Source organism: Amblyraja radiata, chromosome 5, assembly GCF_010909765.2.
Source record: "Amblyraja radiata isolate CabotCenter1 chromosome 5, sAmbRad1.1.pri, whole genome shotgun sequence".
NCBI lineage: Eukaryota > Metazoa > Chordata > Chondrichthyes > Rajiformes > Rajidae > Amblyraja > Amblyraja radiata.
This window is the reverse complement of record NC_045960.1, coordinates 3,444,073-3,456,416: the sequence shown is the minus strand read 5'-3', so window position 1 is coordinate 3,456,416 and position 12,344 is coordinate 3,444,073. Positions and strand designations below refer to the sequence as shown.

The 12,344-nt window shown below is 43.6% G+C and overlaps 1 protein-coding gene and 1 long non-coding RNA gene across 2 annotated transcripts in view; one reads left to right on the top strand and one right to left on the bottom strand.

The window, feature by feature from the left end:
* Positions 1-8,297, bottom strand: part of abcc10 (ATP binding cassette subfamily C member 10) — a 127,017-nt gene extending 118,720 nt beyond the window's left edge. The window contains exon 1 of the mRNA XM_033020518.1: positions 8,152-8,297. The gene's annotated coding sequence lies outside the window, so the exon portion shown is untranslated. The remainder of the gene's footprint in view (positions 1-8,151) is intronic.
* Positions 8,298-8,300: 3 nt separating this feature from the next.
* LOC116972930 lies at positions 8,301-10,729 on the top strand. The gene is made up of 2 exons (XR_004411956.1): positions 8,301-8,427; positions 10,413-10,729. It is a non-coding gene; the product is annotated as an uncharacterized LOC116972930 (long non-coding RNA).
* The last annotated feature ends 1,615 nt before the right edge of the window (positions 10,730-12,344 follow it).

Here is a 12,344-nt window from a genome sequence, read left to right as displayed (position 1 = left end):
GGAATCTTTCGCCTCACTCCCCATCTGTTCCGTCAGAACCTTCATCCTGTCCAACCTTACAGACGGAACATCTTCACTCGGACCCTCAGTCATTCTCTCTTCTACACAGCACATTCCATGTTCTCCCTGATTGTCCCCATGATTCCTTTACCTACTTTATCATAATTGCGCCATTCTGCTCTACCTCACAGGTAACCGGGCCGAAATATTGACTTGGACCTGTTGCCTTCGCAGATGCAGCTTGACCCGCTGAGTTTATCCAACGTTCTGTTACTTCCTTACAGATACCAGCATCTATATTCTCTTTCGAATTGAAAGTTTTTTTTCCTGTTCGCGGCGCTCTCTATTTAATTTATTTATTTATTTTGTGCATGAGACATTCTGTGATCAGCATGACAGCGTGAGAATTGCGCGAAATGTGTGAGTCTCACGCTCAAAGCGTGAGAGTTGGCAGGCCTGAATAAATTCACCCTCATTCTTCTAAACTCTGCCAATAAATAAAGACCCACCTATTTAGCCTCTCCCAACAGGTTAATCCTCTCATCCTAGGAATTATATGGAATAGGAATAGTACAGCACATGAACAGGCCCGATGGCCAACTTTGTCCATGCTGAACATGATGCCGTTAAATTAATCTCTGATACATATCCCTCCATTCCCTGCATATTAATGTGCAAAAGCTCTTAAAAGCCACTAACTGCCTCCACCACCACCCCAGTATATTCCAGATACCTAGTAATCTGTGTAAAAAACTTTCCCCACACATCTCCTCTAAACTTTGCCCCCTCACCTTAAAGCTATGCCCTCTAGTCTTTGACACATCCATCCTGGGAAACAGAGTCTGACTGTTTATCCTATCTAGGCCTCTCAGGATATTATAAATTTCTGTCAGGTTTCAGCCTCCAAAGCTCCAGAGACAACAATCCAAATGTGTCCCTTATAGCTTATACTTTCTCATCCAGCCAGTATTTTCCATACACTCTCCAAAGCCTCCACATCCTTCCATTAATGGAACAATGAGAACTACACATAGTTATTCAAATACAGTCTAACCAAAGTCCTGAAAAGCTGCACCATGACTTCCTGACTTTTACACTCACTGCTCCAGCCAATGAAGGCAAGCATACAGTATGCCTTCTTTACCACTCTATCTACTTGCGTTGCCATTTTCAGGGGGCTATGGACTTGAATTCCAAGATATTTCTGCACATTCCTTTGGACTATTTTCTAACTGGGGAGAGAATCCAGAAATCGGAGGTGCAAATGGACTTGGGAGTGCTGGTGCAGAATTCCCAAAAAGTTAATCTCCAAGTCGAATCCGTAGTAAAGAAGGCAAACGCAATGCTAGCATTTATTTCAAGTGCACAAGAATACAAAAACAGGGATGTAATGCTGCGGCTCTATAAGGCGCTGGTCAGGCCACATTTGGAATATTGAGAACAATTGTGTTCAGAGAAGCAACCACACATTATAGGACTTTGGTTAGACTGCATTTGGATAACTGTGTGTAGTTCTCATTGTCCCATTAATGGAAGAATGTGTTCAGGGAAGCAACCACAAGCCTCAATGAAGATAGAGACACTGTGACATCATATGTTAGCTTTTGTGAGGACAGTTGCATTCCCACTAGGACCCGGATCAGGTTCAACAACGACAGGTCTTGGTTTACAGCAGAACTCAGACAGCTCCGCCAGTCTAAAGATGAGGCTACAGGAGCGGGAATGGAGACATCTAAAGGCAGGCCAAGTACAAGTTGAGAAAAGGAATCAGAGTTGCCAAGGAAAGGTACTCTGTGAAGCTGAGGACCAAGTTATCAGCTAATGAATTTCTTTCAGTGTAGTAGGGCTTGCAAGAAATCACCGCTTCTTGGACAATCGTCAGCTGACCAACGACCTGAACGAGTTCTACTGCAGGTTCCATAGACACATAACTCTGGTACCTCTTCCCCTACCCACTCCTCCCCAATCACCCCCACCCACTCCTCCCCAATCACCACTTCACACCCACTTACAGGCTGACTCCAGTCTGCAAAGAGTGGGCCCTTATCCACTGCCCACCCCCTCCTTGCTGCCCAACAACAGTTCGGCCACTTCTCCATCACTAACAATAGCAATTGAGGAGGTGGAAAAGCTATTCAGGAGACAGAAAAGCTGGAAACCTACAGGACCGGACTATGTTTCCCCCTCTACCCTCAATGGTGTTGAACAACTGGCACCGGTCTACACAGACCCTGCAAACCTATACTGCCCTGCCTGCTTCAAAGTCTCCACTATTGTCCCCGTGGCCAAAAAGACTACAGGCCTGACCTCTGTCGTTATGAAGACCCTTGAAAGCTGGCCCAGCTGAAAAATATCACAGTTTGCATACCAGGCCAACAGTGGATGACGCAATCAACCTGGGCCTGCACTTCATCCTCCAGCACCTAGACCACCAGGGGACCTACACAAGGATTTTGTTGGTGATTTTAGCTCTGCATTCAACACCATTGTGCCAGAGCTAATACACTCCAAACACTCCCAGTTGACTGTGCCTGAACCCCTCTGTCAGTGGATCGCCAACTTCCTGACAGGAAGCAGCATGTGAGGCTGAGAAAGCACATCTCAGATCCGCTGACCCTGCGTACTCTTCCCTCTCCTTTACTCTCTCTGCACCAACAACTGCACCTCCACAGACTCCTCTGTCAAGCTTCTCAAGTTTGTGGACACAACCCTGATTGGACTGATCCAGGATTAGATTAGATTAGATTAGATTAGATAGCCTTTATTGTCATTCAGACCGAAGTCTGAACGAAATTGAAGCAGTCATACATACAATACAATAAAAAACAACAATAAACACATATTAACATCCACCACAGTGAGTCCACCCAACATCTCCGGATGGGGAGGAATCTGCCTACAAACAGGAAGTGACACGGCTGGCGCCCTGGTGCCATCACAACAACCTGGAGCTCAATGCTCTTAAGACAGTGGAATTGATTGTAGACTAATGTAGGGTCCTGAAGTCTGAGCTTCAGTCTGAAGAAGGGTTTCGGCCTGTAACGTTGCCTATTTCCTTTGCTCCATAGATGCTGCCGCGCCCGCTGAGTTTGTCCAGCACTTTTGTCTGCAGCCAAAAGTCTATGGCCTACTTTTGCTCTGGTATTTTATTTCATTCTTCACATGTTTAAATTATAATGTTTTATTTTTAATTGTCTACTGTATATCGTAATGTTACTTGCGAGCAAAGCACCAAGGTAAATTACTTGTATGTATACACACTTGGCTAATAAAATTTATTCAATTCAATTCAATTTAATTTTGGGCACCATATCAGAGAGGGTCCAGAGGAGGTTTACAAAAATGATCCCAGGAATGAGTGGCTTAACATATGATGAGCGTTTGATGGCACTGGGCCTGTGCTCGCTGGAGTTTAGAAGAATGAGGGGGGACTTCATTGAAGAGTACTGAATAGTGAAGGTATGGATAGAATGCTTGTGGAGACTCGTGGGAGAGTCTAGGACTAGAAATCGTAGCCTCAGGATTTAGGAAGATGAGGAAGAATTTCTTTAGTCAGAGGGTGGTGAATCTGTGGGATTCTTTGCCGCAGAAGGTTGTGGAGGCCAAGTCAATAGATATCTTTAAGGCAGAGAAAGATAGATTCATGATTAGCACTGGTGTCAGGGGTTATGGGGAGAAGGCAGAGAATGGGGTTAGGAGGGAGAGTCATGATTGAATGGTGGAGTAGACTTGATGGGCTGAATGGCCTGAATCTGCTCCCATCACTTATGACATCAATGCTATTAAGGGTCTTGCCATTAACTGTATACTCTCCCCTTATATTCGACCTCACAAGGTACAACATCTCACACTAGCTCATATTAAACTCCATTTGTCATTTCTCTGTCCATTTTGGTAGCTTATCTATTCTGTATCTATCTTGCACTGTATACTTTGATAACTTTCCTCACTCTCTGCAACTCCAACAACTTTGTTGTCACCTGCAAATTCTCTAAACAACCCATCTACATTTACATCCAAGAATTAACCAAGTGATTTTTTTTTTTGGATTTCCTCTTGTGCTATTTCCCTTCTGTGGTAAAGGGACTAAAACTACAGGTGCTTTGATGGAGAAATGTACCCTTCTATTTACCCTATCTATGCATCTCATAATTTTATACAACTCCATCAGCTCCCCTTTTAACTCCTCTTGCTCCACAGAAAACAAACCCAGCTTTTCCACCTAACAGAAATTTTCCATCATGGACAATATGCACAGAAGATGCTGGTTTACAAAAAAACATTAGACTCAAGAAGGATCCTGAAATGAAATATCATCCATCCATGTTCTCCAGAGATACATCCTGAGCTGCTGAGCAACTCCTACACTTTATTTCCTACTTTTCTAGGTATTGGTTGATGCCCTCAGAGCCCTCGTAATCTCTCCATCGCCTGAGATACATCTAATCAGGCCCTGAGGATGTATCCATGTTTAATTGCTACTATACCTGATGCTTTCTTTTTAACCAAATACATTCTAAATTGTAGCTATCTCCAGGCGGAATTCTGCACCCATAATGTAATTTTGCCCAGTGGATTTTATATGCAAATTATTCGCTTAAATCCTCATTTATGTCCTTGGGCTCCACGCAGATTGTTACCGTGATTCGTCTGGACAACAGTTTATCCCATATTTGCATATGCTTTTAAGTAGGGGTGACCTGTACAAAAGGGACGGGTTACACCTTAACTGGAGGGGGACTGACATTCTGGCAGGCAGGTTTGCTAGGGCTACACATGTGGGTTTAAACTAAATAGTGGGGGGGGAGGGAATGACAAATTGGGAGTATAAAGATGGAGATGAATATCATAGTGTTATGTAGTGCATTTCGTTGTCTCTGTACTGTACACTGACAATGACAATTAAAATTGAATCTGAATCTGAATCTGATGAAGGGGAAGTGGCTACAGGAAAAATCACAAAAGATTCTCGAATTAATGGGAAGGAAAGCTCGAGAAGGGACAACAGAGTAAGGTCAGGGCCAATTGCGAGCGGTGCGAGGGGAGAAGTGAATACAGAGGTCAAAGTGCTGTATATGAATGCGCGACGTATAAGGAATAAAGTGGAAGAGCTTGAGGCTCAGCTAGAAACTGGCAAGTATGTTGTGGGAATTACTGAGACATGGCTGCAAGAGGGCCAGGGCTGGGAACTGAATATTCAAGGATATACATCCTATTGAAAAGATAGATAGGTGGGCAGAGGGGGTGGGGTTGCCCTGTTGGTGAGGAATGAAATTCAGTCCCTTGCAAGGGGTGACATTGAAACAGGAGATGTGGAGTCAGTATGGATAGAACTAAGGAATTGTAAGGGTAAAAAGACCCTAATGGGACTAATCTACAGGCCCCCAAACAGTAGCCTGGACGTAGGGCGCAAGTTGAATCAGGAGTTAAAATTGGCATGTAGCAAAAGTAATGCTGTGGTTGTTATGGGAGATTTCAACATGCAGGTAGACTGATAAAATCAGGTTGGTACTAGACCCCAAGAAAGGGACTTTGTAGAGTGCCTTTGTGATGGATTCTTAGAACAGCTTGTATTGGAGCCTACCAGGGAGAAGGCAATTCTGGATTTAGTGTTATGTAATGAACCGGATTTGATAAAGGACCCCGAGGTTAATGAGCCATTAGGAGGCAGTGACCATAACATAACAGGATAGTAAAAGCTTCTTTAGGTATGTGAAGAGGAAAAAATTAGTTAAGACCAAAGTTGGACCCTTGAAGACCAAAAGAGGTGAATTTATTATGGGGAACAAGGAAATGGCAGATGAGTTGAACAGGTACTTTGGATCTGTCTTCACTAAGGAGGACACAAACAATCATCCTGATATAGTAGTGGCCAGAGGATCTGGGGTGACGGAGGAACTGAAGGAAATCCACATTAGGCAGGAAATGGTGTTGGATAGACTGATGGGACTGAAGGCTGATAAATCCCCAGGGTCTGATGGTCTGCATTCCAGGGTACATAAGGAAGTGGCTCTAGGAATCGTGGATGTATTGGTGATGATTTTCCAATGTTCTATAGACTCAGGATCAGTTCCTGTGGATTGGAGGGTAGCTAATGTTATCCCACTTTTTAAGAAAGGCGGGAGAGAGAAGACAGGGAATTATAGACCAGTTAGCCTGACTTCGGTGGTGGGGAAGATGCTGGAGTCAATTATAAAAGATGAGATAGCCGAACATTTGGATAGCAGTAACAGGATCCGTCCAAGTCAGCATGGATTTACAAAGGGGAAATCATGCTTGACTAATCTTCTGGAATTTTTTGAAGATGTAACTAGGAAAATAAACAAGGGAGAGCCAGTGGATGTAGCGTAACTGGACTTTCTGAAAGCATTTGATAAGGTCCCACATAGGAGATTAGTGGGCAAAATTAGGGCACATGGTATTGGGGGTAGAGTGCTGACATGGATAGAGAAGTGGTTGGCAGACAGGAAACAAAGAGTAGGGATTAACGGGTCCCTTTCAGAATGGCGGGCAGTGACTAGTGGGGTACCGCAAGGCTTGTTGCTGGGACCGCAGCTATTTTCACTGTACATCAATGACGGATGAAGGGATTCAAAGTAACATTAGCAAATTTGCAGATGACACAAAGCTGGGTGGCAGTGTGAACTGTGAGGAGGATGCTATGAGAATGCAGCGTGACTTGGACAGGTTGGGGGAGTGGGCAGATGCATGGCAGATTAAGTTTAATGCGGATAAATGTGAGGTTATCCACTTTGGTAGCAAAAACTGGAAGGCAGGTTACTATCTAAATGGTATCAAGTTGGGAAAAGGGGAAGTACAACGGGATCTGGGGGCCCTTGTACATCAGTCTATGAAGGTAAGCATGCATGTACAGCAGGCAGTGAAGAAAGCGAATGGCATGTTGACCTTTATAACAAGAGGAATCGAATATAGGAGCAAAGAGGTCCTTCTGCAGTTGTACAGAGCCCTAGTGAGACCACACCTGGAGTATTGTGTACAGTTTTTGTTCCCTAATTTGCTATTGAGGGAGTGCAGCGTAGGTTTACAAGGTTAATTCCCGGGATGGTGGGACTGTCATATGCTGAGAGAATGGAGCAGCTTGTACATTCTGGTGTTTAGAAGGATGAGAGGGTATCTCATTGAAACATATAAGATTGTTAAGGGTTTGGACACGCTAGAGGCAGGAAACATGTTCCCAATGTTGGGGGTGTCCAGAACCAGGGGACACAGTTTAAGAATAAGGAGTAAGCCATTTAGAACGGAGACGAGGAAAGACTTTTTCTCACAGAGAGTGGTGAGTCTGTGGAATTCTCTGCCTCAGTGGAGGCGGGTTCTCTGGATGCTTTCAAGAGAAAGCTAGATAGGACTCTTAAAAATAGCGAAGTCAGGGGACATGGAGAGAAGGTAGAAACGGGGTACTGATTGGGGATGATCAGCCACGATCACATTGAATGGTGGTGCTGGCTCGAAGGGCCGAATGGCCTACTCCTGCACCTATTGTCTTTTTGTCTTTTTTACTAGAATGTTGCCTGGGTTTCAGCAACTAAGTGTCTATTTTGGATTCTCTTTAATCTTGTCGGCCAATTATATTTTCATGCTCCCCTATTTATCCTTATAATTTCTTTTTTTAACTAAAGTCAGCTGGTTCTTGGCTTCCAGTTGAAAATGCGGGTGGGTATAAGTCTGAACCAGCTGCTCTGTGTGCCATGGGGACATCAGAGGAACCATGAGTTTCCCCCATGTCGCTTGTCTCGGCACAGAATCAAAACTCCACGCTCTAGTCCACTTTGCAACGTCACCCAGCATCTCGATACACAAGCAAACTAACTAACAAAGATCCTATAGCGGAGGATCTTTGCTAACTAGCACGAGTGAAAGCGAGTAGGTCTGAAGAAGGATCTCGACCGGAAATGTCACCTATTCCTTTTCTCCAAAGATGCTGTCTGACCCGTTGAGTTACTCCAGCTTTTTATGTCTATCTTCGAGTGAAAGCCTAATTCCTCCGACACCGCTCTATGATCTTTGGACACGAAGGCTGATTTGCAATGTTCACTAAATACTGGATCACATCGGAGGCGGAGCAATGCCCGTGAACTCTGCAGGAGTGACGTGACCTCAATGTCTAAATACAGGGTGACAGTTTCTATTTACCAGTGAATCCCATCGCGCAGGGATTAGTTTATCCACTGGTTCCTCCTCGTGTGTTCGCCTTCCCTGACATCAGGCTGGAAACCGGCTGGAAACAAACTATTCTCACCCTGCCCCTGACAATCATTCTGCTGCGACAAGATGGGCCCTCGCCAGTCATTGCGGCAACTGATGGAGCGCCACCCTGCAACCGGAGGCTCAACGCGTCTTTACAGTTCAAAGTACTGTGGAACATTTCGCCTTGCTGATCAAAGCGTCAGATGTGGACATTGTTGGCAAGTATGAAGAAATGTCGATGTTTTTCCAAGTGGAAATGGTGGCTGACCTAAAGAGGGCTGACCTAAATAGGTGTTTTTATGCCGTTGCTTTTGTCTTTAGTGGCAAATTAAATTTAAACTTTGCATTTGCCTTCATGCATAAGATGACGGTAAAGGCATGAACAAACTAGTTTCCAGCCTAACATCAGTTGTGATAAAGTTCCTGGAATGTATTCTGAAAAAACAGGATTTGTCTGCTTAGACTGATGAAGGGTCTCGACTCGAAACTGCACCTATTCCTTCTCTCCAGAGATGCTGCCTGACCCGCTGAGTTACTCCAGCATTTTGTGTCTATCTTCGGTGTAAACCAGCATCTGCAGTTCCTTCTTACACAAAGAAGATGCGAGCCCACGATATTAGATGGAAGATACCACCATGGATAGAAGGTTGGCTGAATGGCAGAAGGCAAAGAATGGGAATAAAGGGGGCTTTTTCTGGCTGGCTGCCAGTGTCTTGTGTTACGCAAGGGTTGGTGTCAGGGCCACTACTCTTCACATTGTGTATCAGTGATTTGGATGAAGGATTTGAAATCTTTGGGGCCAAGTTTGCGGATGATACAAAGATTGGTGGAGGGGGCAGGTAGTTTAAATAACACAGTAGTGTGCAGTCATGCACTCTAGTAATAGGAATAAAGGCATAGACCATTTTCTAAATGGTGAGAAGATTCAGAAATCGGAGGTGCAAAGGGACTTGGGAGTGCTGGTGCTGGATTGCCAAAAGGTTAATTTGCAAGTTGAATCGGTAGTTAGGAAGGCAAATGCAATGTTAGCATTTATTTCGGGAGGACAAGAATATAAAAACAGATGTAATGTTGAGGCTTTATAAGGCCACATTCGGAGTATTGTGAGCAGTTATGGGACCCATTTCTGAGCAGGGATGTGATGATATTTGTGAGGGTCCAAAGATGGTTTACATAAATGATCCTGGAGATGATTGTTTAACGTATCATGAGTGTTTGACAGCACTGAGCCTGTACTTGCTGGAGTTCAGAAGGATGAGTGGGGACCTCGTTGGAGCTTACTGAATAGTGAATCACCTGGATAGAGTGGTTGTGAAGAGGTTATTTTCACTAGTGGGACACATCCTCAGAATAAAATGATGGACCGGTAGAAAGGAGAAGAGGAGGAATTTCTTTAGTCAGAGAATTGTGAATCCGTGGAATTCATTACCACAGATGGCTGTGAAGGCCAAATCATTGGATATTTTTAAAGTGGAGATTGACAGATTCTTGATTAGTAAGAGGGTCAAAGGTTATGAGGAGAAGGCAGGAGAATGGGATTGAGAGGGAAAGATAGATCAGCCATGATTGAATGGCGGAGTAGATTCGATGGGCTAAGTGGCCTAATTCTGCTCCTATGACTTATGAACGTATGAGATCGCATGGGATCTAGGATGAGCTAGCCAATTGGAACCATCTTTGCTAACTACGATACCACCCATTTTAGTGTAATCTGCAAACTTACTAATCATGCGTTCTACATTCTCATCCAAATTGTTGATATAAACCACAAACAGCAATGGGCCCAGCAACAATCCCTGAAGTACACCACTAGTCACAGGTCTCCAGTTATAAAAACAAACTTCCCTCTGCATCCTTCTATGAAGCCAATTCTCTATCCAATCAGTTGGCTCTCCCTGGATCCCACGCGCCTAGAGCATTCTAACATAGATGAGAATGTAGGTGCCATGATTAGTACGTTTGTGCAGACACTATAAATTGGTTGTATGGTGGAAGTCTAAGATTACAAAAGGATCTGGATAATCTGCAAAACTGGACAAAAGAATAAAAAATGGGATTTAACTCAGACAGATGTGAAGTGATGAAATGTGGGAAATTAAACCAGAGTAAGACTTGCATAGTAAGTCTATGACACCTGACGTTTTAGCTAAGATGATGAAGGAATTGAGTTAATATATTTTTCCCAATCAATCTGGAATTCACTGCAGATTCTCTCACGATGAAGTACCACCTGAATGAACAATTGAAGAGCCATAAACTGCAGGACAATGAACCGAGTTTTGAGAAATGGGAGTAACCTGCAGTGCATTTTGTCTGCACAGACACAGTGGTTGAATGGCTTTTTGTCACCAGGTTCTGAGATACACTCTTCCAACAAACCTCAAGCACGTTGGAAGGACAGCACCTCATCTTCAAACTGGGCCATAACAGCCTTTATGACATTCAATGTATTCAATTATTTCAAGCCATCAGCATTTCCATCATGTGGATTTCACATTTCTGGAATTAAGTTTTTGTCCGATAATTTAAGTATCCTCCACTGACCTTTTATTGTTCACTAATCCCTTTTGAACCAGTACTATTCATCTCCATCCTCATTTATTTTTACCTTCCTTCCACCCTACCATAAACATTTTTTGTTCTCTCCTGTACTAACCAATAGTTTCCTGCATTCATCTTTTTGTCGGATCTAATGCAAGGTCTCAAACCTCCCCCTTCCCTCTTGTAGTCATAAAGTCATAGAGTGTTACAGTGTGGAAACAGGCCCTTCAGCCCAACTTGCCCACACCGGCTAACATGTCCCAGCTACACTAGTCCCACCTGCCTGCATTTGGTCCATGTCCCTCCAAACCTGTCCCATCCATGTAACTGTCTAACTGCTTCTTATATGTTGGGTTAGTTCCAGTCTCAACTAACTCCTCTGGCAGATTGTTCCATACACCCACCACCATTTGCGTGAAAAAGTTACTCCTCAGATTCCTATTAAATCTTTTCCCCTTCACCTTAAACCTATGTCCTCTGGTCCTGGATTCACCTACTCTGGGCAGGAGACTCTGTGCTTCTACCCGATCTATTCCTCTCATGATTTTATACACCTCAATAAAATCACCTCTCATCCCCCTGCGCTCCAGGGAATGGAGTCCCAGCCTACTCAACCTCTCCCTATAGTTCAGACCCTCTAGTCCTGGCAACATCCTTGTAAATCTTCTCTGCACCCTTTCCAGCTTGACAACATCTTTCCTATAACATGTTGCCCAGAACTAAACACAATACTCTAAAGGCAGTCTCACCAACATCTTATACAACTGTAACATGACTTCCCAACTTCTATATTCAATACTCTGACTGATGAAGGCCAATGTACCAATAGCCTTTTTGATCACCTTATCTACCTGCAACTCGACCTTCAAGGAACCATGCACCTGCACTCCTAGATCCCTCTGCTCAACTACACTTCCCAGAGCACTACCATTCATTGTGTAGGTCCTGCCAATGTTAGACTTCCCAAAATGGAATATCTCACATTTATCTGTATTAAAATCCATCAACCATTTCACAGCCCACCTGGCCAATTGATCAAGATCCTTCTGCAATTTTTCACAACCATCTTCACCATCTTCCCCACCCAGATCCATTTGTACATCATTGTACATAAGTGATAGGAGGAGAATTAGGCCATTTGGCCCATTAAGTCTACAGCCATTCAATCATCACTCATCTATCTTTCCCTGCCTTCTCCCCATAACCTCACATCAAAAATCTATCTATCTTGGCCTTAAAAATATCCATTGACTTGGCCTCAGATTCTGCTTTACCTGCTGAATTTTTCCAGCATTTTTTTGTCCCCAGAATCAAGCATTTGCATTCTTCTGTGTCTCCATATTCACACTTTGAAAAATATTTGAAAACGTTGTTCAAGGCATGAGTTTAGCAAATGGGCATAAGGTATAAATCATAAATTATACATATAATTTATATATTTTTTGCATTAATCTGCAAAACACATATACATAATGCTGTCTGAGTAATTTCTAAACTTGGGTAAATGACTTTGTTTCATCACAGTTCATTAACAGGGAGAGGTTGTGGCAGATATGGAAAACCATGTTAACCCAGTAACACAAAATACAGTGAGCAAA